The sequence below is a fragment of the Macrotis lagotis genome, chromosome 1 (genome assembly GCF_037893015.1).
Source record: "Macrotis lagotis isolate mMagLag1 chromosome 1, bilby.v1.9.chrom.fasta, whole genome shotgun sequence".
NCBI lineage: Eukaryota > Metazoa > Chordata > Mammalia > Peramelemorphia > Peramelidae > Macrotis > Macrotis lagotis.
This window is the reverse complement of record NC_133658.1, coordinates 289,269,791-289,297,400: the sequence shown is the minus strand read 5'-3', so window position 1 is coordinate 289,297,400 and position 27,610 is coordinate 289,269,791. Positions and strand designations below refer to the sequence as shown.

Below are 27,610 nucleotides of genomic sequence, written 5' to 3'. Positions count from 1 at the left end.
GGTGATACCTCAGAGATGCTTTAATTTCCATTTCTCTAATAAGTAGTGATTTAGAGCAATTTTTCATATGACTATGGATCGCTTTGATTTCCTCATCTGTAAATTGCCTTTGCATATCCTTTGACCATTTGTCAATTGGAAATGACTTGTTTTTTTGAAAGTTTGTTTGTCCTTCATTTTTGAAGAAGACCACATCAGGGGAGATGCCATGACAAGCACATGAATTAGATTTGAGTGGGGGGGGGGGGGATGTGTTAAGTCACCAGTCTCACTTTCTCCTCCGGAGTCATCTGGGTCCAGTGGTCAGATATGAATCAGGATGACTGAAGAGAAAGCCTTGGATACCAGGCAATCAGGGTTAAGTGACTTGTGCAAGGTCACACAGCTAGTGAGAATCAAGAGCCTGAGGCTGGATTGGAACTTCTGTCCTCCTTACTCTAAGGCCAGTGCTCTATATACCATCTAACTTGCACTTAGGGTATAACTCAGCAGGAGATGGAGAAAGGGCCAGAAGGGACACTTTAAAATGATCATCTCATTGCATATAACACTCAAATCTTTCTTATACAATCATCATTTCTCTCCTGAATTCCAATCTCCAATTGTTTACAGTCTGCTGTACATCTCCACATGAAAATCCCATAGGCCTTTTCACAACATAAGTTATGTCTCCCTCTTCCAAAAACAACTCCCTCCCTAACCCCCCCAAAAAGCCCCAAATCAAAAACCCTAACAAACCAGCCGTCTTCATAACTTTCCAATTTCTATTGGAAGGCATTACCATCCTTCCAGACACCTAAGTTCCCAATGAATCATACTTAATTCTTCACTGTTAAACTTAAAAGTATGTCATGAGAGCTGATTGTTAAACATGTACTAAACACTCCTGCCTGCGCATATGTTCTATGCTTCAGAGTATGTGATTAGATCTCCAATTAGGGGTGAAGGGGATAGAATGACTTTTCTGGAGTCAAGAAGACCTCAATTTAAATTCTACTTCAAATACTAGCTGTGTCAACCTGGGCAAGTCATTTAACTGTTGTCTCAGTTTCTCCATCTGTAAAATGAGCTGGAGAAGGAAATGGCAAACTATTCCCATATATTTTCCAAGAAAATTCCAAGTGGAGTCACAAAGAATAGGGCATGACTAAACAATAATAACAGATTTCTTAGTCTATCTAATAATGAGTTATAATAACAATCTACTCTGTCTTTAACTGCATAACTACAAACACACAATGCTGATAGCATAGTGATGAAGTAGGTATTATCACAATTCCCATTTTATATATGAAAGGCAAGAGGAATTAGCATGTTATGTAATATTAACTTTACCAAAAGTAGGAACAACCACAGGTATAACCCCAAGACTTTGGACTAGTAGATAGAAGAACTGGGTTCCAGTTCTGTGACACCTTGTTTTGTATCACCTTGGTCCAAACACCTCATCTCTCCAGGACTTAGTTTCCTCACTTCTAGAATGATATTGTTGAATTTAGCAATCTCTGAGGTCCTTTCCAATGTCAAATCCCTTGTATTGGGGTCCTCTCTTGCAAAATCTCTTGGAGTCTGCTACCAACAGATGCAGCAAGTCTAATAGGAACCTTTCATCTTTTGTTCTATTGAGATAGAGGGAAATAAGGGACTTGCTGGTAGAACTCCACCATTCAATTTAATTGTCTCATTCAATTCAACCAATTTTGAGCTTGGAAGATCTCTTGGAGACAAGCAAAGACAAAGTAAAATAGGTGTCTGATCTTAAGTAGTTTTATATTTTAGCATTCTTGTAATATTTGGAGGACATCTGTGGATGATCTATCTGTGGATACCTGTGGAGGCTCTATCTGTGGACATCAGATACTCTAAATGTATTTCAAAATTTTGACAATATAGTGGAAAGAGTTGGAGTTGGAGTTGGGGTTGGGGATGGGGAAGGGGTGGAAGAGAATAAATGTTTGATAGTGGCTCTATCAAATCATAGATCTGGAATCATAGCCAATCAGTGACTTGATCAAAATTCCCAAGTCTTCCAAAAACTATTTACTATGTTAATGTTATGATATACATTTTTTTTTCCTGGTTCTGCTCAATTTACTCTGGATCAATTCACACAAAGCTTCCTAAGCTTCTTTGAAACCATTGGCTCCATAATTTCTTTTTTCCCCCCAGTTGTTAAGATCTTTTTTTGTGGAAAATGTTTTGTAATTATGTTCACATAGTTTCTGGGTTTGTCTTGGCAGGTAGACTCCCAAGTATATTAAGTACTTTTCATTTATTTTAAATGGAATTTCTCTTTCTATTTCTGGGCTTTGTTTGTAATATATAGAAATGCTGATGATGTATGTATATGGATTTATTTTAACCTGCATCTTTTTTTTTTCTTTAGGTTTTTGCAAGGCAAATGGGTTAAGTGGCTTGCCCAAGCCACATAGCTAGGTAATTATTAAGTGTCTGAGACCGGATTTGAACCCAGGTACTCCTGACTCCAAGGCTGGTGCTTTATCCACTATGCCACCTAGCTGCCCCTTAACCTGCATCTTTGCTAAAGTGGTTTCAAGTAATTTTAGTTGATTTTCTAGTATTCTCTAAGTATACCATCATACCATATTCAGAATGAGTTTTCTTTCCTCATTGCCTATTAAAATTCCTTCAATTTCTTTTTCTTCTCTTATTGCTAAAGCAAAGATTTCTAATACAATACTGAATAAATGCGCATCCTTGTTGCAACCCTGATCTTACTGGGAATGCTTTTAGCTTATCTCCATTGCCTATAATGCTTGCTGATGGTTTTAGAAAGATATTGCTTATCATTTTCCCTTCACCATTTCTGACAGCACATAAGTATTCCATCACATTCATATGCCGTATCTGTTCAACCATCCCCAAATTGATATGCATTCTGTTTCCAATTCTTTGTCATGAAAATATATATTACAAATTTTTGTACTAGGACCTTTGAGTACTTTTTGAACTTTAAATTCAAAAAAAATCTATAAATATGTATAATATATATAAGTATAACTCATGAAAATTATTTCCTATTAATCTAAAAAATATGTAACATAATATATATATTTCAGTGAAGTCCTAATTTCTAGACACCACAGATGATAATAACCTTTCTATTTGTTCAGCCTTCTTGAGCCCAGCCTAGTGATAAACTTCTCTGAACTAAGTTGGTCTTTATATGCCAGACACAGCCTACACTAGGCCTTAATGCAAAAATTTTTGGTTTGGCCCTTGTAACTTTGTTGGTAGTGAGGAACTCACCCTGTACAAACACAGCAAGTGTTTTCTGAAGAGCAGAACTTACTCCAGCTCTTATGACTCTTATCTCCAGAAGAAAATATAAACTTCTCTGATTGGCTCATATAAGTCTTCACAATGTAATTTTTCCCAGAGTTTGTTCATCTTTGTCTCCCAGACTTTTTCCCCCAGTCCAAATTTAGTCCTCAAGTTAGTCTTTGTACACGAAGCTCCAGCTCCCAGCTCTGTGTACTGACTCCCCAGACCGGAAGGCTATTTTCTTGCCTCTCCTAGGAACCCTTGATACTCAGCTAAAGTGCAACCTGCAAGACACCTATCCTCGTCCCTTCCCACTGAAGTTAACTTGTATCTCCTTTGAATGTATCAGATTTTTAAAAACACAAACAAATGTATTGTTTCCTTACCTGGAGGCAAGCTCCTTGAGGTCAGACTCTATTTTGCTTGTTTGTCTTAGAATAGTGTCTGATAAACAAGAAGTACTTAGAAAATAAATGTTTATTAGAGAATGCGGATTGGCCACTAGTTATGAAATTGGTCATTGGGGCTGGAGTACTGAAAAATTAAGTGATTTGCCCGTGTTCCTAGGTTCTTCCAGGCTCTAAACCGTTGCCGTCTGGCCTAAGTAGATAATATTTATTGATTTTTACATGAAACATAATACTATTGGGGAGGGGGGGTGTGTCAAATTTGCACTTAAAAGGCAGAGTGGTCTAGTGGCTAGGGGATGAGGCTTGGTTGGAGTCCAGAAGATGGGATGAGACTTAGGTCCCTCCCTTCCTGAGGGAGCTCCCCATCTCTGGTGCAAAATAAGAGTATTGGGCAAGTATCATTTTGGTATCTGAGCGCGTGCCCCCTCTGGGGAGAAGTCCCTTGTTCTGTGCGGTGCCCAACGGAGAGTGGTTGGTGGCTACTTCGGCTGCGGGGCAGGGACGGGCGGGAGCCGCCCGAGATGGGGGTCTCACAGCCCGGCGGTTTCCCGGGGAGCCCTCCCGGCCTGTCCTGACCCGCACCCAGCCCCCGGTCCCTCTGCCAGCTCGGAGCCCGCACGTCGCACCCCACTGCCAGCGCCGCAGCTCCCGAGCGACGCGGGGAGAGCCGCAGACACAAAGAGAGACTTGCGGGGCGCCGCTGCCGGGGGGGGGGCCGGGGGGGGGCCGGGCGGGGCGCCGCTGCCGGGGGGGGGGCCGGGGGGGCCGGGCGGGGCGCCGCTGCCGGGGGGGGTCCGGGCGGGGGGGGGTCCGGGCGCCGCGCCGCTGCCGGGGGGGGGGGGGGGCGCGGGCGAGGCCGAGGGGCTGCCGCGCCCCTCCCCCTCTCTCCTCGGGCGGACCGGAGTGAAGGGGCGGGGCGGGCGCTGGCTCCGCGCCCCCGGGAGGCCCTGCAGGGGGCGCTGTCCGGGCGTCGCGGCTCCATCCGGACAGACGGACCAGACAGAAGGGCGGGCAGGCGGGCACACAGACAGACAGACAGGGCAGGACTGACAGGCGGGGCAGCGGGGCCGGAGGAGGAGGGGAGGGGGAGGCGGGCGGGGGGGCGGGGAGGAGGAGGAGGGACCGAGAGCCGGAGGCGAACAAGGGAGGAGGGCGGCGGACGCCGACACAGACCCCGGAGTCGGAGGAGGAGGAGGAGGAGGAGGAGGAGGAGGAGGAGTTGGGAGGCTCCGCCAGCGCCGCCGCCTCTCAATCCGCCGCCATCCTGCCGCCTGAGCGCCCCACTCGCCGCCAGATTGGGATTTCTCGGCACTGTCGGACCCCCGGAACCAGACCAGGTGGCTATTTCGGGGCGCTGGGGGGACGCGGCCGGGTTCTGGGGGGGCTGTGGAGGGGGCCGGGAGTGCTAAGATGGAGCCGGGGCCGCCGCCGCCGCCGCAGCCGCCCCGCTCCCCGCCCGGCCCTGCGGCCCGCCGGGCCTCGGCCTCCACTCTGGGCTTTTGTCTCTTCCCCGCCCTCACCAGGGGGAGGGGGCGCCGGGGGCGGGGTGACAGGGGTTAGCCACGCGCCCCCCCCTCGGCACAGTGGGGGCTGGGAGAGCGAGTCCCCCCTCCCCGCTGGGGGGTGGGAGAGCGGGCGGCCGCGGCTCTTCTGCTCATTGTTTACACCGCCTTGACACCCCGATCCGAGTGTGGGGAGGCCGCGTCGGGTTTGAATGCCTCCCCACCCCACCCCCATCTTTCTCCCCAATTCTCTTCGCCTCCCTCGCAAAATTGTTTATCCCCCTCTCCTCCCTCGCTAATTACCTCCATCTCTCCCCTCAATCCTCGATCCCATTCCCCCCACCCCGTTCACTTTTCCTCTTCCCCCGTAAATGCTCTCTGCTCCCTTTCTCTTTTGCCTACCCCCCCCCCCCCCCCCGGTTTCTTTGCTCACCTTTCCATTCCTTCCCCAATTATATTTCCCTCTCTTTCCCCCCTCCCTCCCACGTCAGTTATTCTGTCCCCTGGAATGCTGGGGTCTAGGATTTTTGGAGGAGGGTGTGTGAACGTCCCCCTCCCCCAAATTCTTCCCAAAGGGCTGAGGACGGGGACGGGCTTAGTCTGAATCTTTTGCCTGAACACCCCTCCCCCAGTTTGTAATGGTGGTGGCTGTTTTTCCAACCAGATTTGTGAATCTGCGAGCTGCAGGGCCTCGTCCCTCCCCCAACCTGCCCCTTTTCTCTCTGGCTCCCTAGTTGTAGGGCCACAGGGGACGGGGATGTGTGTATTTCTCTTGGTGTCTGGGTATGTGGGTGGTTCTTTTCTTTTTTTCTGAGAGAGGAGGGGGCAGAGGTACTTTACCCCATACCTCCTTCCTAGTTTGTGTCTAGGATTGGTTGTTTTTTTTTTTTTAATGTCTTTTTACCCCATTGTTTTGGACCTGCCTCCTGCTCTCTTGAGGGCTCAGTATTAGTGTGTTATTTTTTTTTAAAGCACTGTCAGTCTTAAACTGGTTATGATTTCAAGATTTCATACATACCTTATAGCTTTGATCTATTCACCCTCTTCCTTGCTTACCTCTTTCCCCACTTTCCCAAGTTAAAATGTCAGAAGGATGTAGACTATAAAACATTGCTGCTGTTGAAGTCAAGACAGACTTTTGCTTATTTTTGAGGTAGCCTTCTATTTTTATGCCATTTTTTTCCTGCTGTGTTTGAGAATTTGAATCCTTTTTTTTTCCAATTGCTTATATTTCTGCTAAGCTTGCTGGTTGCAAAGAGAGACCACCTATCTTATAGTGCAAGAAACGAGCTTTTTGCCCTTTCTGTTGAAGATATGACTGGAGAAGGGAGTCTTTACTTTCCAGATCCTTAGATTCTTCAAAGGTGGAAGAAGTATTTTTTCTTTCTTATTTTTTGAGGCACCATTGAAATGGAATTTAATAGTCACCATTTCACTATCTCAGGCATCTGCTTCTGTGGTATTTGGAGGCAGAAAGATAGAGAATATTAAATTCCATAGCAGTTCTCCAGAATGGTGGCTAGTTTTCCTCATGTGTTTTCAGTGAAGTTGAGCTGTGATTTTTATTGGTTTGTATTGAAGGAGGAGAGACTTAATATCCCCCAAAGATGAATCTGAGTCTCAGGAACGAGGGGGTTATTTGGAAAAACAGTTTTAAAAGCACTATTGCTGAAAAAGATTTAATAATAAACAGGATGTAACTGTTCAGGGGCCTGCCAGATGGCTTCCCTTCCCCCTTCCAAATAAGAAACACAGTACTGTTGGAAATGCTGGCTTCTGATGGGTGGATTTGCCTTATGAAGTAGGAAGGTACTGTTTTTTATGCCAAATAGTGAAAACCCACCTTTTAATATGAGGAAGAAAAAGATGCTTTTCAAGATAGATGTGAGCAGTAATATAATGGAAGGAAGATGTTTTAAGAATTTTGAATTTGTTATTTGCTAAATATATGCTTACCTAGGGCAAAGTCTTCACCAGGTGACAGTTTGTTTAAAGAATTGTTGAAACTGTCTTGTGAGAAATTTACTGTCATCCTGGTTTCTTTTCATACACTGGTACAGATAAACATACTGCTATTAATGTAACTTGGGTTTTATGACTTTCTACGTTTAATGATTTGGTTAAAAAAATACCATAAAACCAAAGAAAAATGCAATCTTCATCAGTGTATATGCTTTAAGGAAGTGTTCTTTGTTGCTCTTAAGACTTGATCTAGCAACTTCTGTTGGCCTGAATGCCACTTGTAGAGCCTAGCAGTGCCTGTAGCTATGACTGAGAGACCTAGGACAAGAGGGAGGAGAAGAAAATAAAAGGTATAGGAGTGTAGAAGAAAAGTAGAGGTTGCGGAGAGAAAGAGGAAACCAACTAGAGGTGTATATGTTGAGCCCTTAAGGCTCCTCCTTCAGTGAACAGAGACTAAAGTTTTGAAATACTTAACCTCTTTGAACCTAAGAGTAGCATTTTGGAACTGTAGGAAACCTTGGAGGTCAATCTGGTTTGTTCCTTCTTTTAACAGGTATAGAAAAAGTTCCACCATTAATGACTGTGGTACTGATTTATATAAAGCATCAGGCCAGTAACTCTTAATAATTAGAGCAGTACTAGAGCTTTTCTCCAGAGGTACAGGTCTTGAGTTTCCCTTCAGAAGACCAGGGAGGTCTTCTAATTTAGTCATTACAGAACTATGGAAGGAGTGCTAGATTTGGAGTCAAGAGAACCTGGGTCCACATCTTTGCTCTGCTATTTGTATGACTATGGGCTAGACCCTCAGTTTCCTTTTCTGTAAAATGAGGAGATGGTGGTTGCATTAAATGACCTTCTATGGCTAAATCTTTGAGTATTTGTTAGGGATGTTGGAAAAATTCCTGTTTAGCTGTGGGTTAGACTAAATATTTCTGAGGTTCTGACCAATTCTGAGATTTCATGACTATTATCTTTTATTCTTTGTATTTATGACCCAATTGACCTTATTCAACATGTAAATCCCCAGGGAATCAGCCTTTTGGGTTTAGTGTGCTTGGGGAGTCTTCACTAATCCATTTTGGATTCTATTCACTCCTAGCATAGAATTTTTTTTTTCCTGTCAATCTTCATGGTTGTTGGATCTAGCTTGAGCTTGTCAGTAATTTACTTCTGCAGGTATTTTTAATTTGAACTGTATTATCCAAATGTCAGTTGTTGACATAGCAAACAAAGGAGGGTGACTGTGTAGTGTATTGGAAAATGAATTCAGGAGACACTTGTAAGTGCCTACTATGTGACAGGCAGTGTGTGTGTGTGTGTGTGTGCTAAGCCAAAGCAGAAACTAGATCTCTCCAGGATATTGAAGATATTCTCAGAGGGAAGGCTTCTTGATAGAAGGTGGACTTTTAGAGCTTTGATGGAAACCAAGAGTGTGGAGAAAATACCAGACAGTGCCTTGACGACCAGGAGATGGAATGTCTTGTGAAAAGAAAAAAGTAGGCCAGAGTCACTGAATTTCAAGAGTAAGTGAAGGGAGGAAGGTGTAAGAAGACTAGAAAGGCAGGAAGAAGCCAAGTTAAAAGGCCTTCAGAAGCCAAACAAATTTTCTCTTTGATCCTTGAAGAAATAGGAAACCTTCGGACTTTGTTGAATAAAGGAGTGATGATCAGACTTGCACTTTAAGATCAGTTTGACAGATGAATGGATGATGGACTGTATAGGGGAGAGGCTTGAGGTAGGAAGGCAAACTTGGAGTCACGAGACCTGGATTCCAGTCACAGATCTGTTGTTAATAGCTGTGTGAATTTGAGTAAATTGCTTCTTCTTTCTGGGCCTTAGTTTCTTCATCTGGAAAATATTTTACTAAATGGTCTCCTAGATACTTTCCTCCTCTGAAATATTGTAGCTTGATTAAAAAACGTGTTATCTTGACTTATTAGCACTTTGGCATCTAAATGAAAGTGAAATTTCCTTTGTAGAATTCCAGGTCTCTTCATCTATTTGAGAAACATTATTAGATAGCACTCTATAAGTCTCTGCAGAAAAGGGGGGGGGGAAGGGGAAAGGAGAGAAGTAATCAATTCTAAAACAGTAGAAGACACTAAAAGATTTGCTAAATAAGCCACCTAAAACTAAGTTCTTAGAAGTGTTTAACAAAATGGTAGGGTTTTTTTTTTTTGTTACTTTGTATTTTTACAATGCCTCAGTAACTTCATCCGGGAAATAAGAAACTTGGACTAGATAAGTCTTTGGTATCCTTCAGTTTTGGTGCGTTGCATTTACTAAGTTTCTATTTAGTTAGCATTTTTCACTCTTTCTTAGTTTGTATCCAAAAAACCCTGGTATATGGTTTGTTTGCAAGTTAATGTCTTCCTTTCATTTATCCTGGGGCCTATTTTATAGGGTTTTTTTTTTTCATTTTTCTTCTATAGTTGAGAGTTGAAACATCCTATCACTTTTAGTTGTTGCTGGCTACCTACTAAAGTTGTTTTTACAAAGAGTACAATGGAAATGATGAGAAGAAAAAAATATCTTTACATGTAATTGGAAAAAATAAAATGAAAAGGGAGGTTGAAACTTGTGACAGGACCTTAACAAAATATCAGTTTAATTCATTTATCTATACTATCATTAATTCTTCTTAACCATGGGTGATGGAGAACTGAAGCTTTCCTGAATAGTTTGTTTGTGCTTTCACAAATGGAGAGTTGTTGTCCTGCAAATATGAAGATGGTGAAGCTTGCCTTCTGTTATCCTACTTCTTATTCAAGGTCCAAGTGAGTAAAAATAAAGTGTGAGGAAGGAAGAGTCTGAAAATGCAGGGAGAGTGGAATTTCAAGAATGGCACACCAGAATTAGTTTGAGAATGGGACTTGTTGCCTTTTGCTTTGTATTTTTTTATTTTGGTTATTGGTCAGTTAGTATTGTACATTCCCTCCTAGATTTTGACTTTTCACTGAAAAATTATTTTATAATTCATTTAAGAATGTTAATAACAATAGACAGTGAAAGGACTTTTCATTATCCCACCATTTAATTGATCATTCCTATTTGATTTCTTACATTTTGAATATTCTCCTTTTGCTAGTCAGTGTGTATGTATGTGTGTGTTTCTGAACTGGCAGTGATTCTTATTTACTGTGAAGAAGAATGCTTTATTTTGATTCCCTGGATTAGATTGTCTTGATTTGTATTTGAATACTATACAAGTTGCTCCTAAAACTATATCTATCAGACTTGTATTTGTAATAATTGAATCTTATATTTAAAATCTTTTTTCAAAAAAAAATTTCCCTCAGAAAGATAGTACTAGAGATAATTCTAAAAGTACTATTTTTTTTTATGATATCCTGAATTTTGACTTGGTTTCTGTATTCAAATTTCTGTATGAACTTTTCCTATGTGCCTTTTAGGAGCCTGTGTCTTTAGTGCTTCTTGAGAAAGGGAAGGTTAAGAAATGAGAACTGATGAGGTGTACTGCTTGAAATAAAATTATTTTTTTTTTAAAGTTGTTAGGTTTAAAAAAATCCCTAGATTTTCTTGGTATTGCATACCATTGGGAACTTGAAGGCTTGGGCCTTTGCTACCAATGATATCACTGTTTATAACTGTGGGTAGCACTTGGGAATTCTTAACCCACTAAGGTACATAGAAATTTACTCTAGTGATTTGAGCCAGGGATTTTGAGTCTTAAGGTTTGGGTTCTATCCAGTTCTTAAACTGTATCTGTTAGATTTCAGTGTGACTTAAGATAACATTTCCAACTCAGGCTTTGGGGGCTTTGGTAGAGAATTGGTATATGAAACATTGGATTCATATCTAGAAAGACATTTATAAAAGAGAATATAGAGTTGTTTGTAATAATTGTTTTTCCTGACAAGGTCCTACTTGGCAGTTGAATGAAGGTTGCTGGTATTTTTTTGTTTGTTTTAAATTAAATTTTGTGTCTTGTTTGCTGACTTTAAAAAAAAATCATGATAACCGTAAACTTTACTCATTTTCCATAGCTTTTTTTGTAATATCATACTGTTCACTTACTTATGCCAGATATCATACTTATTTAAGATCTTAGACTAGGGCCTCATAGTGTTATCTCAAAAACTTTAAAGAGTGAGATGTAAACTGGGAACAAGCAATTATTAAAAATTATATGCTAAAATTTGAAATTTTAAGAATGTTTCTCTGCAAAAATTAGAAATGTTTGCCCTCCTAAAAGTACCAATCCACAGATTTTTGTGCTTAGAGAGAGCACTGAGTTACTTCAAGGATGTACCTGTAATGACCAGTGGCAGTCCAAGAATTTGAGTAGCCAGTAGGCTGAGTAATTAATTACTTTGGCCTCAGAAAACCATGGTGCTGGTCCATCTCTTTGTGCTGAACATTTGCATTATCTATGCTGAACCAAGTGGAAGAGGGGGTTATGGTTTTTCTATGTAGCTCATAGATTGCCTAGGCAAGTTCTGTTTTTACACAGAATGTAGAGATCTAATATTGTTCTACAAAGAAGGAAGTAGTCCAGCCTGGGAAATTAATTCTGTATTTCTGCTTTGTGGTAGTAGATATAACTTGTTGATTGATTAAATAGAATGTGTATTTTGAAACAGTTTAGAAGAGTGGAAGGTCTTGATTTTTTTTATATCCTGTCTGTGGACTTTAAAACTGACTTTAAAACTGAATAGTATTTTGGGTGTTCAAATTCAAGGAGTTGTGAAGAGGAAAATAACTGTTAGAAAAGTTTAGGTTATTGTGGCCAGTCTCCTGTATTTTTCACTTTACTCCTTGATCATTTTGAGTGTGAACATTTTGTAGAAGTGTTGCAACGATAGTTAGCATTTGTGGTTTCCTACTGCAGAAATTGAAAGAGGAGCTAGTTGTATCTCATTAGATGAGGACTAGAGGAGAAATTTTTGAAATTTATCAGATATACTTTTTTAAGAGTTGATTTCTTTAGTAGTAACTAAAATGATATTTCTTGGGATAGATGTTTTCTTCATGGCTTTCAGAAATCAAAACCTGGCAGGGGGAATTCAGATCCTTCCCTGTTAGGAGATTTCATGCAGTCCCTATGGAAATGACTGTCAGGCTCTTAACGTTGAACTAACCTGTTGTTTTGTTGCTTGTTAGTGTTTCTTATTTATTGGAGTGGATCTTATTTGGTGATTGAATCCTTGTTTATATCTCCCAAATTAATTCATGGTTCAATCCTTTAAGCCTTTTGTTTTCTGTGCTATATAATAGATTACTTTTTAGTTATTTTACCTCTTCTAATACTTGCTTATTCACCCCCCCCAGTTCTTCAAGATCAGTTGACTTCTTTAAAGTGATTTCAGAAATTAAATATTTGGTTAGTATTTAATTAGGTAAAGTCAGGAAGGATTTGTGTTAAAAGATGAGAGCTCTAGGAAGTACAAATTGTTATTATGATACTATGTTGTTGGTAGGGAGAATGGTCTTTGTTAGTCTCTCCCTAGAAAGAATTCTTTATAATGGGTAGTGGAGGCTCTGTTTTTAATATGATACTCTATAATGATTGTCAAAATATCAGACCCATAATATAATGACAAAATGGTTTATTAAATTTTTTTGGTTGCTGTTGATTAGTTATTAGAATTGAGACCTCAGTTTGTGAGGTAGAGGGCACTGATTTTAAATTGTAGGTGCAATTTTACTTTTCCTTCTACTTAATAATGTCAAATGTTAAATACAATAAATATCTCATATATAGCAAGGGCTGGATCCACACTTCTTATGGAATTTTTGTTGACAACCTCTTAACTAGAGGATTTATCATCAGTGTATATGAAAGAATATTGTGCTGCTATTAGTTCTTAGGTTAAAGCCAGACTAGAACATGACAAGGAATGGACCTAATATAGGAAAGCAAGTTTCTGAAGCATTTTCTAACACTGGGTCCCTATTGGTGAAATGCTCTCTTCTCTTCATCTCTTGTATTAATAGCCGTCCTTTTAAAGCTCTGCTGAAATGTCATCTCCATGAAGCTCAGACCTCTTCTGCTCTTAATCAGATTAACAAGGACCTTTCCCCCTCCTACTTCACATAGTATTCTGGTAACTCTCATCTGTACTTATGTAATACCAGGTAAAGTAGATTAGTAGTATCTTAATATTCTCTTAAATTCTATCTAGTACAACTCCTTAAACACAAATCGTTTTAAAAAGGCTTGTATTTTATTGCAGGAAGATAGGATAAGGATAGGAAGGACTGGACCTGTGATATCATTGATATGAGGACATCCTGAGTGAGGAAATTTCTTCTACCAATATAAGTTGGCATTGTCCATTCAACTTAGTCTTAGAGATGTCTTGAGTGGTCAGTAGTTAAGCAATTTACCTAGCGTCACTGCCATATCAGTGGCAGGACTTGGATGAAGACCCAAGTGCTTCCAAGTGCAGCTTTCTAACCATTATCCCATCATTATAGTAAGATTTCAGTCAGAATAGTTAAACTTATTGAGACTATTTTTAAGGATTGATGTCATTGGTTGCTATCTGCAGTCAAAGTTTCATTGTAACCTTGATTTCAAATTTCTTTCTGAGTGTAATTTTGTCTCCAGTGAAATTGTCTTGTATTTCATCTAATAGAAATCTCCTGCTTGTGTCCAGAAGTCTGAATTTGAACAAGACTAACTACTTGAATGCAAATAACCTCAAAGGCTTTTTAGTTATTAAAGACCACAAGAACTATGTATGTCTGTAAGTGTTGCCAGTAATTTTATGTATGGAAGCTCCTAATGTTGTACTATTTATGATTTCTTGGGTATATTAGTAATCTTTTTTGATCTTCAGGGGAAAAAATCCTTTGCAATTCTTTTTGGACAGGTTGGTTTTTAATATGCTGTTATGGTAAGAAAACAGAGGAGTATTGAATATAACTGATTAAATAGTTCTATTCTCTAGTACCCTGAAAGTCTGACTGTAGGTAGGCATCAATAATATATTGAACTCAGAATCTGAATACCTATATTTGTAGCCTTAGCTTTGCCAAAAAACTGTTTGATCTTGGAAAGTTATCTTCTTCCCTTCCTGCCCCACACATTGTAGTTTACTATTCTGAGGTCTTGTCATACTCGAAAAATCTGATAAGGTGAGTTCCAACAATTTTTTTTTCACAGAGCTTCTAAATAGAAGGTTTTATTGATAGGTGTAAGAGATAATTGATACTTAGGTAAGGGTGTGTGTGTCTGTGTCTGTGTGAGTGTCTGCGGGTATGTGTGCCTATACAAGAATGTTATTACCAAATAATATATTTTTTTGATCTTAGCAACTCTTGAAGACTATTTACCAAGGGAAGGGTAAGAAATATGACTTGTGTTGGTAGAAAGAGTACAAATACTGGTAAAATTAGTAACTTGTTGGCAGTGTGCTTGTCTAATTTTTGATCAGACTTTTTGATTTCATTGATATAAGAAACTCCATATGAGGGAACTCCCTCCTGCTAGTTCAGTTCACCACCTCCTTTGCAGTTCATGATCATAGAGCAATGACTGATGCCCTAAGACAGGACTGTCTAACCTTACAAAAGTATTTATTGAAACAATAGACAATCTGTTTTCATTAGCCATTTTAGTTGAGAGTTCTGCAATAGTTTTATTAAAGCATTTAGTAAACCCACAGGTGATGACATAAAATCTCAGTCTACAGGCTACATTTTGGACAACCCTGCCCTAAGAGATTCAAAAACTTGAACTTTGGTTCTAAGACCTGTGTTTTTAGTCACTATTTCATATTGCCTTTTACATATACATATATAATGCTGGCAAAACCTCCCGTGTTTTCCCTTGCCTCTCCCAATTACTAGTCATTGTAATGACCTCAGCGGGCTTGTGGTCTTGGAATGAAGCCGTTGTGATAGAGATTAGAGGACTTTTGGTCTTTTTCTTCTTTTTTTCTTTTAATTCTCTCCATTATACAAAACATGGTATTATCTGTTTGGTGTCTCTGTGACTGTAATAATGCAAGGTATACCAGATTTCTTATTGGAACCTTTGTTCTGGGACAGGGATACAGTATAGATGAGACTAAATATTTTACTTTAGTTATACTCTTTTGCGCTTACTGGAGATAATTAAAATTCAACACATTAAGTAGTAATAATATCTAACATTTTTATGGTGTTTTAAAGTTGGCAAAGCATTTTACTTATATTTCCTCAATTGACTTTTAACAATCCTGAGGCTTAATGACTTGTCTAACTCTTAAGTATCTGTGTTGAGAATCAACCTGATTTCAAGTTGGGTATTTTAATCATGATACCAAGATGCCTCTGTAAACTGCTGAATTAGGAATAGAGGGATAAAAATGACTCCATCACTTTCCTCATGAAGCTTACATTTCTGTAGGTAGCTGGGATTGGGTATTGATTTAATTTGTGGTGTCTTTATTCTTGTTTTCTCCCTCTGGTACACATTGAACCTTATTAGTTTTTTCCCTCCCTAAAAAGAGGAGAATAGCAATAGTTGACATTTCTATAGTGTTGTTAAGTTTATAATACGTTCTCTGATTCCCACAATTGCTAGGAAGACCTACGTAGGTAGAATATCCCTATTTTGTAAATGTGGAAAGGAAGATTTAGGGTAACTTGTCCATAATAATACAGATTATAAATATCAGACAAAATTTAACCAAGATCTCTCCTGATTCCACATTCAATATTCATTTTACTGAAACAGCTGCTTCATATAATCAAAGATTTAGAGTTAAAGACAGTTTGGAGCTGCTAAGTACTCTTATCAGTGGATAGAGTACTGAACCCTGAATCAAGGATGACGAGTACAAATCCAGCTCAGACACTACTTAGCTTTTTGACTGTGGGCAAGCCCCTTATCTGCTTTGTGCTTTAGTTTCCTTATTTGTAAAATGGGGATAATGATAGCTCTCTGGGTTATTATGAGGACAGATTGAAATAATAATAATAAATTAGCACAGTGTCTGGCAACCTAGAAAGCACTTTATTGTTGTTATTAATTGTGTTATTATTAATTATTATCATTATTATGGTGAAAAGAGAACCACAGAAGTCTCAGTACAAACTCCTTTATTTAACTTTTTTTTTGTTTTGTTTTTAGGTTTTTTGCAAGGCAAATGGGGTTAAGTGGCTTGCCCAAGGACACACAGCTAGGTAATTATTAAGTGTCTGAGACCGGATTTGAACCCAGGTACTCCTGACTCCAGGGCCCGTGCTTTATCCATTGCACCACCTAGCCACCCCCCATTGTTGTGTTTTTTTGTTTTGTTTTTAGGTTTTTGAGATCCTTTATTTAACTGAAGAGGAACCTGTGTACCTCAGATGGGTAGCAAGTAACACAGTTCTAAGACTCAATTCTAGGTTTTTATTCTCAGATGTAGATCTATAGATACACATATGTAGATATTTAGATTGTTAGATAGTTAAAGATGTTCTAAAGGTAGTTGGTGATCTGGGATTTAAGCTCATGGCAGAGACCAGGGCTCTTCAGGGTGCCTTTTGCACATCTTTAACTGTAGGCCCTCTATAGGCATCTCAAACTCATCATGTCCATAAGAGAACTAATTTTTTTTGCCTCACAAGCCCTTTTTTCCAAGTTTTCTTTTCATTGTCAAAGGCACAACTGTCATTCTAGTCACCTCACTTTCATCCCATATATCCAATCTGATACCAGATTTGTCATTTCTACCTTCTCTGTTTGCCTTCTTCCTCCCCTTCACACAATCACCACCAGGATTGGGCCTCCCCACATTTCACCACTATTGTTGCAGTTGTCTACCTCACATCTCCCATTACTCTAATCCATCTTCCATTCAGCTGTCAAGATGATGTTCTTAAATTAAGGATCTGATGGTATCACCTTCTCTAGTCAGTACTCTGTGATACTAGTGCCTCCAGGATGCATGCCTCTGTTTGGCATTTAAAACTCTTTAAACCTGACTTCTTCCAACTTTATCCTCCTTCATGCCCTCTGGTCCAGCCACACCAGATTACTTGCTATTCTTCAGACTGGACTCTCTACTTTTTATCTCTGTGCCTTGCACTAATTATTCCACAAGCCTCTGAGATTTCTTAGTTTCTCTTAGCTTTCCTTAAAGATTCAACTCAGCTCTCATCTTTATTGGAGGCTTATTCCCTCTGAGATTATTTTCTGTCCATTCTCCTCTTTATGTATCTTATATGAACTAAATACTTTTCATCTTTAGCGCCCCTATTAGACAGTGAGTTCCTTGAGGGCAAGTGTCCAATCCAGTATTATTTCTACTCCATCAAACCTACTTCTGTTTCTTTGCTTTTCTTTTATGATGGATGTTGAGTTTACTTATGCAATGCATTTAAACCAAAATACTTTATGTTTGAGTAGAGTATCTTAGCCTGTCTAGGGAATGGAAATGGAAGCCTGATGAATTGTTTCTTTACTTTAGCCCTAAGTAATTGGAAAAAAACTAATTCTAGGTTGGAGTGATCTCTTGCTAAGGTATTTTCTTGGGGGCTTTTGTAAGGCCCTTCTGTTCTAAGATTGCTAGCTTCCTGAATTTCAACTGTACTGGGTGACCCTAGATGAGATGTTGCTGCAGTTGGTGGGGCGGGGGGGAGAATGGAATGAAATGCCTTTTAAAGAAGCTTTTAGGGGAAAGGGTTATGTCCTGTGTCTTGTGCGCCTCTCTAGGCATTAGCTGCTGAAGTCCTTTGATTCCCTTGGTAATTCATTTAATTAAAGATCAGTGGTTCTATTACATGCAAGCATTTATAAATATATGGGATTATAAAGCTGCTTTTTTTTTCTTTCTCTATTTTAGAGCAACTTTACAAAGGACATCTCTATCCTAATTAGCTTCCCACCTTGATTCCTTGAGTTTAAACAAAAACTCAGGCCTTAGTTAATCTTCATTATTTGTGCAAGTCCAGAATCTAGAATTCCTTGTTTCTTTTTTTAATGAAGTTAGCAAATCCTAAATTTCAGATTTGATGTGAATTTTATGTTGGTCCAGCATCACTACCTCCTTTTTTTAAAAACATTTTTCAAGGCAGTGGGGTTAAGTGACTTGCCCAAGGCCACATGGCTAGGTAATTATTAAGTGTCTGAGGCTGGATTTGAACTCAGGTCCTCTTGACTCAAAGGCCAGTGCTCTATCCACTGCACCACCTAGCCACCCCCACTACATCCTTGTTACAGTGCATTGTTGATCTGGCTACAAGGATAGTTCAGTGGAAGTGTTATCTCCCACTTTTTAAAATAAATTTATTTATTTTTGAATTTTACAGTTTTCCCCCAAATTTTGATTCCCTTCCCCCACCCCCCACAGAAAGCAGTCTGTTAGTCTTTACATTGTTTCCATGCTATACATTGATCTAAATTGAATGTGTTGAGAGAGAAATCATATCCTTAAGATAAAAATAAAATATAAGAGATAGCAAGATTACATAATAAAATAACTTTTTTTTTTTTTAAATTAAAGGTAATAGTCTTTGGTCTTTGTTCAAACTCCACAATTCTTTCTCTGGATACAGATGGCATTCTCCATCGCAAATACCCCCAAATTGTCCCTGATTGTTGCACTTATGAAATGAGCAAGTCTATTAAGGTTGATCAATCACTCCATGTTGCTGTTACAGTGTATAATGTTCTGGTTCTGCTCATCTTGCTCAGCATCAGTTCATGCAAATCCTTTCAGGCTTCTCTGAATTCCCATCCCTCCTGGTTTCTAACAGAACAGTAATGTTCCTTAATGTACCTATACCACAATTTGTTCAGCCATTCCCCAATTGATGGACATTTACTCAATTTCCAATTCTTTGCTACCACAAATAGACCTACTATGAATATTTTTGTACTGTCTCCCACTTTTTTTCAATCCTTGTCTTGTTCACGTAATAGTCTTTTATAATAAAAGGCACCAGGTTATCTGGTCTTTACACAGAGACATTCTCATTAATTCATTATACAAGTTAAAGTATTCAGGGAAAGAGAAGACTGAAATATAACTTAGGCCTTGGTGTATCTTTATTTCACAGTTACCCTTTAAATAACCAGTTGCACATATTTCAAGTAACCCGTCAGAACAAAATAGCACAAAGATCAAAGAAAAAAGTAGTGGTAGTAGAGGTGTTTATGGCACCTCTTTTTTTTTTGTATGTGTTTTTAACATTACATTTTCAAAGATCCTGTTTCCTAGTCACTTCTCCTTCCAATCCATCATTCACACAACTGCTAAAGTAATCTTCTAACCATTTTATTAAATGCTTAATACATGTTAGTCATTGTACTAAGTGCCAGAGATATAGAGAAAGGCAGGAACAGTCTCTGCCTTAAGAAGTTTATTTTTTTTTATGGGGCAGTGGGATTAAGTGACTTGCCCAGGGTCATACAGCTAGTAAGTATCAAGTATCTGAGGTCACATTTGAACTCAGGTCCTCTTGACTCCAGGGCTGGTGCACTATCTATTGCATCATCTAGCTGCCCTGAAGCTTACATTTCAACAGATCAGACAACATGTATATTAATATTCTGCCACAGTGCTTGTTTTGGAAAGAATTTATTCTAATTCAGTAGCTATATTACAGAGCAATTTGAGCAAGCAAACTAAATTTCTTGCTTGTTTATGTGTGATTTCCTCCTGAGAACTCTGAAAACTGTACCCAGCTGAACCAAGTCTCCTAGGAATACTTGTTAAGCATTTTCCAGCTACCTTGCTTCACTATATGTATTATCCTTCACGGTTGTAGAACACTACTTAAAAATAACTACAAGTTATAACCCTTCTCTAACAAGACTTTTTGCAGTTGTAAAGTAACATATTGTATACTTTTTAGGTCCTGTAAGAGCTGTGAGTGGGAGGGCTTAGTGGCACCCTTGTACCTCACTCTTTCCTCCTGACAAGGATGCCTCAGACTTTGCCAGAGCACAAGTCAAACAGTAGCCTTCCTTGTAGTGACTATTTTATGGTAGTTTTAACTTTTTCATAACTTTTTTTATACTGATGCCATTTTATTAAGTTGCTATCTTTTTTAAATGTGTCACTGATGAAGTTTTGAGAGTTGTGTCTGCAATCCCATTTTCCCCAGTAGTTCTGTGATTTTTATTGTACATTTTTGCATAATACGGTCATTTTTAGGAAGGAATATATTCATTACAGTAGAACTGACTAGCTACAAGAATGTAACCTTAGAGAAGAAGGCTCTAGCATCTGGAGACATGGAAAAAGGCCTCTTGCAGAAAGTGGGGTCTGAGCTGAGTCTTGAAGGAATCCAAAACGAAGGGGTAGACGTGAGAACATGCCACTTAGGACAAATGCATAGAGATGAGAGATGTGAGAATTGAATCATTTCCTTGACCAATATTGTCATTGGTTCTTGGATAAAATATGAATTTTTCAACTTAGCATTCAAAGCTTTTCACAATCTGGTTATACTTTACCTTTCCAGGTTTTATTTTTCTTCCCTTGTTATATTCCATGTTACAATTAAATTGGAGTGTTTGTTATTCTCTGGACTTGGTATTCCATCTACCACTTTTCTACCTTTTCATAGACTGTGCTTTCATCTCCTTTCAAAGTCTAGAATGTGATACCTTACCACCTTTCTTAGAGCCCTTAGCTTCTTTCAAAACTTATCTATAGGAAGTCTTTTCTGTGTTCTTTGAGTTACTAATGGTCTCTTCTTCCTTATCTGAGCTGATATCTACTTATCTCTTCCACTTTGTGTCTTTTGATAGTAAAGGTAACCTTCTTGGAGGAAAAAAAACATTTAGTTTTTATGACCCTGTGGATCACACTGTTCATGGAGTTTTCTTAGCAGAGATGCTAGAATGCTTTGCCATTTTCTTTGTTGTCAGGGATTAAGGCAAATAGAAGTTAAGTATTTTAAGATCATATAGCTAGTAAGTGTCAGACTAGAATTAAACTTGGCTGTTCCTAATTCCAGACCCAGTGCTCTACACACTGAACCACCTGTAATAAATGCTTTTTGGATTAAATCACTAAACCAGTTGCTTATGTATAGAAAAGAGAAGCTAAACCAACTGTTCTTAATAGATTGAAAGTGTATTCCCTATTAAAAAAATTCTCATTAAGTGCTTTCTGTTATAATATCTTGCGCCTCGCAAATCTTCAGTAGTTGTTGAATTACTGAATTAGAACAAGTACGTTTGAATATTCTTGCAGCATGAGCCTATGTGTAAGGCATAAGTGAAACTTCCTTTGATCAAAGTCATAGCCACAACCATTTGTGGGTATAAACTGGGAAGGAAAAAGGTTATTTTTAGCAATAAGATAAGAGGAACATAGTCTTATAGATTTAGAACTCAATGAGACCTTGGAAATCTCTAATCCAAATGGATTATTTTATAGATGAGGAAACTGAGGCCTAGAGAGGTTAAGTAAACTTGTCCAGGATCACACAGGTAATGACAGGGGCAAGATTGAAATCCAAATCCTTTGATTCCAAATTGAAAGTCACATAGAGAAATAGGTATATGTCTTGTCACTAGAACCTGGGATTTCTGACTATTGTGTTTTCTGGGGAACTCAATTTCAGGCTTAAAGATAACATAAATAAAATTAACTAGCATCTACTCTCATCTTTCTCCCAAGAGAAAACCTTCAACAGATACTCATAGTGAAGCAAAACAAACTTCACTCTGGCCATGACCAAAATATGTGTCTCTCACTATGAGTATCTGGTCTGTTAGCTCTCTGTCAGGAGAAGAGCAAGATTCTCAATCATCAGTCTTCAGGGATGATAGTCAATCAGAATTCTTCAAGTCTTTCAAAATTATTTGCTTTTAAAAATATTATTATAATATAAATTATTCTCCTAGGTTTGCTCATTTCCCTTTGCATTAGTTCAGAGATATTCAAAGGATCCCCACATACATTTTGCATGTCTACTTTATATGAATTATTAAGTCTATCCCCAGTTCATCATCTTTTCTTCCCCAATCTGCCTTTTTGGACCTTCCTCTTGGCTTTATTTTAAAGTAAATCAACAAAAGAAAGATTTCTTAGGAATTCCTATCTTACTTGACTCCTTTTGTGACCCTATCTGTCATTATGATTCTTGGGATATACTTATATAATCCTTCTAGTGCCCGTTAAAATGAAGATATATCATCCTTATCATCTTTCCTTTATATTTTTATGTTTTTATTATTTTGAGTTTATATTTCAAAGTTTCTATTAATCGATTTTTGAAGATTTTCAAGATTTGAGGTACTTTACTTTTCTATTTTCTCTGTCTTTCATGTTTGTTGTTTCATGGAGTCATTAACTTCTATTTGGTTCATTCTGATTTCTAGGTACTCTTGTTACTTGGATAGATTTTGTGTCTTATGCTCTTATTACCTTTCCAAGTCTCTTTCATCTATGGCTCTTCTGATTTTTCTATCACTCATTTCATTTAAACTTTTTAAAAACTTGCCTGATTTCTTTAGAAATTCTAATCAATATTGTCAGCAAATTGTGTGTGAACCTCCGTATGTTTACTTTGTTTGAGTTGAGGCTTTGCTTGTAGGTATTTTGGAATTAATCATCTCTTTTGGGTTTGTATTTGACCTGTCCCTGGCTTCATAATAACTTTTTATAACAGCTATTAATCTTTGTTTAATAATTCTTTCAGAGATCTGAGCTGCATAGCCAGGCATTATTATCCTAGTTAGGAATTCTAGAGGCTCAATTTGTAATTCTAGCCCTTCTAGGAAGCAGCTTATTCTGCAATTCCTTTGCTGCTTTCTTTGGGCAGGGGACTGAAGTCACAATGAACTGTGACTAACTAGGACTTGGGGCTCTGGGTGCTACATTTACACTTTTGGGTACCTCTGAAAGATCCTATGTTGCTGGCCTGATCAGCTATCTTTGTACTACTGACTTGCGCCAGGACTGAGTCCTAAATTAAGTGGTCATCCCTGTACTGCCGATGTGCGTCTGGCCTCAGAGTCTAAACTCTCAATCCCCATGGCAAACCTCTCAATTCTGAGCTGGGCCAGGGGTTGAGTCAGAGATCAGAGCTGGGTATTCCTATGCTGCAGGCCCAGCTCAGGGCTCATTTCCCTGTAGGTCAAATTAGTGATCTTGAACTGGAAGTACAAATCATTGAAGTTTCTCCTTTGTTAGATGATTTGTATTGTGATTAGAGGTAGCTGGTCTGTACTGCTTCTTCCTATTTTGTCATATTGTCTGGTGTCTTCAGGTTTTTTGATAACATCTATGTGAACTGGAGTCTAGACTCTTTGGAGAAGGATCTTAAAAAAGCCAGCTCAAGTCTGGGAGAAAAAAGAAGGAAATTTTGATGAAACTATGATAGTTATGACATACCATGAGGGAATTGGCAGGGAGTCTCTCATATATAGATGTTGCCTACAGCTGTAAAAGTAGATGAATCACCAAAAGTGGGTAATAGTTTAATCTACTGTGTCATGTTTTGGAAGTTCTTTGTTATGGCTTGAATATGGATATGTACTCTCAGGAAGATGACAGACCTCTCTTTTACTTTTATCAGGTCAGTAAATCAATCATTGCTTCAGTTCCCCAAAACAGGAAGTCCCCATCTACTCCCTATTTCTTTTCTTCTTTCTTCGCTCCTGTTGTCTATCACCTGTAGATTGTTCTACATCATTGTTCCCCTTACAGGACACCAAGCTGTTTCCTCAGAGATTTCAGCTCTCTCCTCTTTAGGAAGAACCTATTTTCATAAAAGAGAATAGTCTACAAGTTGTAAACTAGTGAGTTTACTTTGTCCCAACAAAAATTTAAGAAGTATTAATGGGATAATTTATCATTTACAAATTGGTAGCAGTGATAGGTAAGAGCTAGCCAGCTTGTTTCTATCGAGCTTAATTATGTCAATCTAGTCTCTTAAATTTTTCAGTTGGGAAAAGCTAGCAACAATACTCTGAAGTTTCCAAATGTGAATCAAAGAGATTAAAATGTAATTGGGAAATATTTGATAAATAAATAAGTTCAGCAAGCTTTTGAAGAAAAATTTCTCTTGACCCTAAGAGAAGAAATGAGGAATTCACTTTCTTTAGAGAGATGAAGGCCTTCAGGTTGGTCATAGGGTTAGTTGGTTTTGATTAATCTGCTTTTCTTTGTTGAGAGGAGAGAGAGAGAATTAATGTGTGGTATTGGGTTGGGGGGGTGGTCATTCATGGAAGTGACTTGAAATAGAAAGACAATAGTGATAATAAATTTTTTTAAATAACTATTTCTTGCTGTCTTTGTGAATACAGGCTTAATCAGTGGTATCAAATTAGAATGGAAACAGGGTCCACTAAGCAGCACATAAGAATCCTTGTGGGAAGCATATTGACTTAGAAAAACCACACATTAATATTATCTCTATTCTATTTTTATTAATATTGTTAAGTATTTCCCAATTACAGTTTAATTTGTTCAGACTATATTGGGCACTTGAGAGTGTTGTGGGTAGCTGTGGGTGTTTTGACACCTCAAGCCTGAATGAGCATAAAAGTATTAATTTCAGAGTTGGAAGACTCGGAAGACCTTTGCAGCCTTCTAATCCATTACATAACAGGGGGAAAAAACCAATGCTTTCTACAACATACCTGACAAGTGGCCATCCAGTCTTTGATTTGAACACAGCTACCAGGGAACTTAACCTTATCCTGGGAAGTTATGCTTCTTAATTCTAACCCAGATCTTATTAGCTTTTTGAACTGCCGTGAATTACTTTTATCTCATTGTGCTCATGAAGTCTGTCAAAACTCCTAGATTTTTTTCTTTTATCCATTTCAATTTTCAAAATAAAAAATTTGTACTCATTTATTTATCTTTTGAAAAAAAATCTGCTATGATTGTTTCCCTCCACCCTCACATTTATATGACTCTTTGGGTTTACATATAGAACATTGTTGCATTTCTATAGCACTTAAAAGTTTGAATGTTCTTCAGAATTTTTTGTTATCTGTTTTAATGTAATCTACATTTCTTACTGTATTTCTTTCTTCTTCATCTAGTCATTCCCTAGAATAAAGAAGAAAGAAATAAAGAAAAATGTTTAGCAAAACCAATGGATCTGACATACTCTGTGTTCCATACCCATGCTCTCCTACTTCAGCAAAGAAGGAGAAGGGTATCTTTCATATCTCTTCTTTTTTTTAAATATTTATTTATTCTCATTTTGTACAATTTTTTTATACATTAATAAAATATTCTTGATTAAGAGTAAACAAAATACCCCTTCCCCCCAAAAAAATATAGACTCACTTGAGTGATAAAGTAAAGGGGAGAGAAAAAAATTAAAATTAAAATAAAAAAAATAATTGTAGGTATCGCCAGGTGGTGTAGTAGATGGAGCACCAGCCTTGGAGCCAGAAGCACCCAAGCCCATATCCAGCCCCGTACACCCAACAATCATCCAGCCGTGTGACATGCAAACCACCCCAACCCCACTGCCCTGCATAAACCAAAAAAAGAAAAAAAAGACCTAAAATAAAAAAAATAGTAATAATAGTAGGGGTGGCTGGGTGGTGGACAGAGCATTGGCCCTTGAGCCAGGAGGACCCGACCTCAGATACCCATCAATCACCCTGCTATGCGGCCCCAGACAAGCCACCCAGCCCCATCTGCCCTGCAAATAATAATAAAATAATAATAATAATAACAAATGTGCTTCAGCCTGTGTTCCAACACCACCAACTCTGTTGCGGGTGGATCACATTCTTTATGATAAATCTATCACAAAAGTTACTTCCATATTTTTCCACCATTGCCTTTGCTGTTCACAACTCCCTCCTTTCGTATTTCTCCACTACCATGTACTATATTTTCTCTCTCCTTTCACTGACTCTGTTGTAGGGTATCTGAGTGGTGCAGCAGACAGATCCCTGGCCCTGGGGCCAAGAGGCCCTGAGCCCCCATACCACCCCTTAGGCCCAACATCCACCTGGCCCTATGGTCTCAGACAGGCCATCCAATCCCAGCCCCTTGAAAGAAGTAAAAAAGAAAATGTGTTATATCTGACCACCCTCCCCCATGGTCCATCCTCTTCTCCTTCATTCACATACCCACCCCTTCCCTCTGTCCCCCACCTCCTTCTTACTCCAGATGCCTATACCCCATTGAGTATATATGCTGTTTCCTCTCCTAGCCACCTCTGATGAGAGTGAAGATTCCCTCATTCCCCCTTGCCTTCCCCCCTTCCATATCCTTGCAATAGCTCATTGTAATAAAGAAAAATCTTATATGAAATATTCCCCCTCTCCTTTTTCTTTCTCCCATTACATTTCCCTTTTTTCTATTGACTCCATTTTTACACCATATTTTATCTTCAAATTCAGCTTTCTCCTGTGCTTCATCTAACTGCTCTGTTAATTGAGAAGGTTCATATGAGTATTATCAGTGTCATTTTTCTATGCAGGAATATATGCAGTTTATCATCATTAAGTCCCTCATATTTTCCCCTTCTCCTCCAATCTCTATGCTTCACCTGAGTCCTGTATCTGAAGATCAAACCTTCTGTTCAGCTCTGGCCATTTCAACAGGAACTTTTGAAATTCCCCTGGTTCATTGAAAGTCCATCTTTTTCCCTGGAAGAGGACATTCAGTTTTGCTGGGTAGTTGATTCTCAGTTGCATTCTAAGCTCTTTTGCCTTCTGGTATATTATATTCCAAGCCCTATGAGCTTTTAATGTAGTTGCTGCTAAGTCCTGTGAGATCCTGATTGCAGCTCCATGGTATTTGAATTGTGTCCCTGGCTGCTTGTAATATTTTGTCTTTGACTTGGGAGTTCTGGAACTTGGCTATAATATTCCTGGGGGTTGGTTTTTTGGGATCTCTTTCTCTGGGGGATCTGTGGATTCTCTCCATTTCTATTTTGCCCTCTACTTCTAGAATATCAGGGCAATTTTCCTGTAGTAATTCTTTGAAAATGATGTCAAGGCTCTTTTCCTGATGATGACTTTCAGGTATTGCAATAATTTTCAAATTATCTTTCCTAAATCTGTTTTCCATATCTGTTGTTTTTTCAATGAGATGTTTCACATTTTCTTCTAATTTTTCATTCTTTTGGTTTTGAAGTATTGAGTCCTGATTTCTTTTAAATTCATCAATCTCCCTGAGTTCTGTTCTTTGTCTGAAGGATTTGCTTTCCTTAGAGAGCTTTCTTATCTCTTTTTCCATCTGGCCCATTCTGCTTTTTAAAGTATTCTTCTCCTCAATAACTTTTTTGAACTGTTTTATCCATTTGACCTAAGTTGGTTTTTAGCATGCCATTTTCTTCAGCATTTTTTTGGATTTCCTTGACTAAGCTGCTGACTTCATTTTCATGTTTTTCCTGCATCTCTTGTTTCTTTTCCCAGGTTTTCTTCTAACTCCCTCATTTGATTTTCAAAGTCTTTTTTGAGCTCTGTCATAGCCTAAGCCCAATTTCTGTTTTTCTTGGAGTCTTTAGATGCAGGAGCTTGTGCTTCCTCATCTTCAGACTGAGTGTTTTGATCCTTCTTGGGCTCAC

At 38.7% G+C, this 27,610-nt stretch overlaps 1 protein-coding gene across 7 annotated transcripts in view; it reads left to right on the top strand.

Annotated features, from left to right (window-relative positions):
* The first annotated feature begins 4,919 nt into the window (after window positions 1–4,919).
* PRRC2B (proline rich coiled-coil 2B) overlaps window positions 4,920–27,610 on the top strand; it is a 103,223-nt gene continuing 80,532 nt past the window's right edge. For all 7 annotated transcript variants that reach the window (XM_074210875.1, XM_074210873.1, XM_074210874.1 and 4 more), the window contains exon 1: window positions 4,920–5,032. The gene's annotated coding sequence lies outside the window, so the exon portion shown is untranslated. The remainder of the gene's footprint in view (window positions 5,033–27,610) is intronic.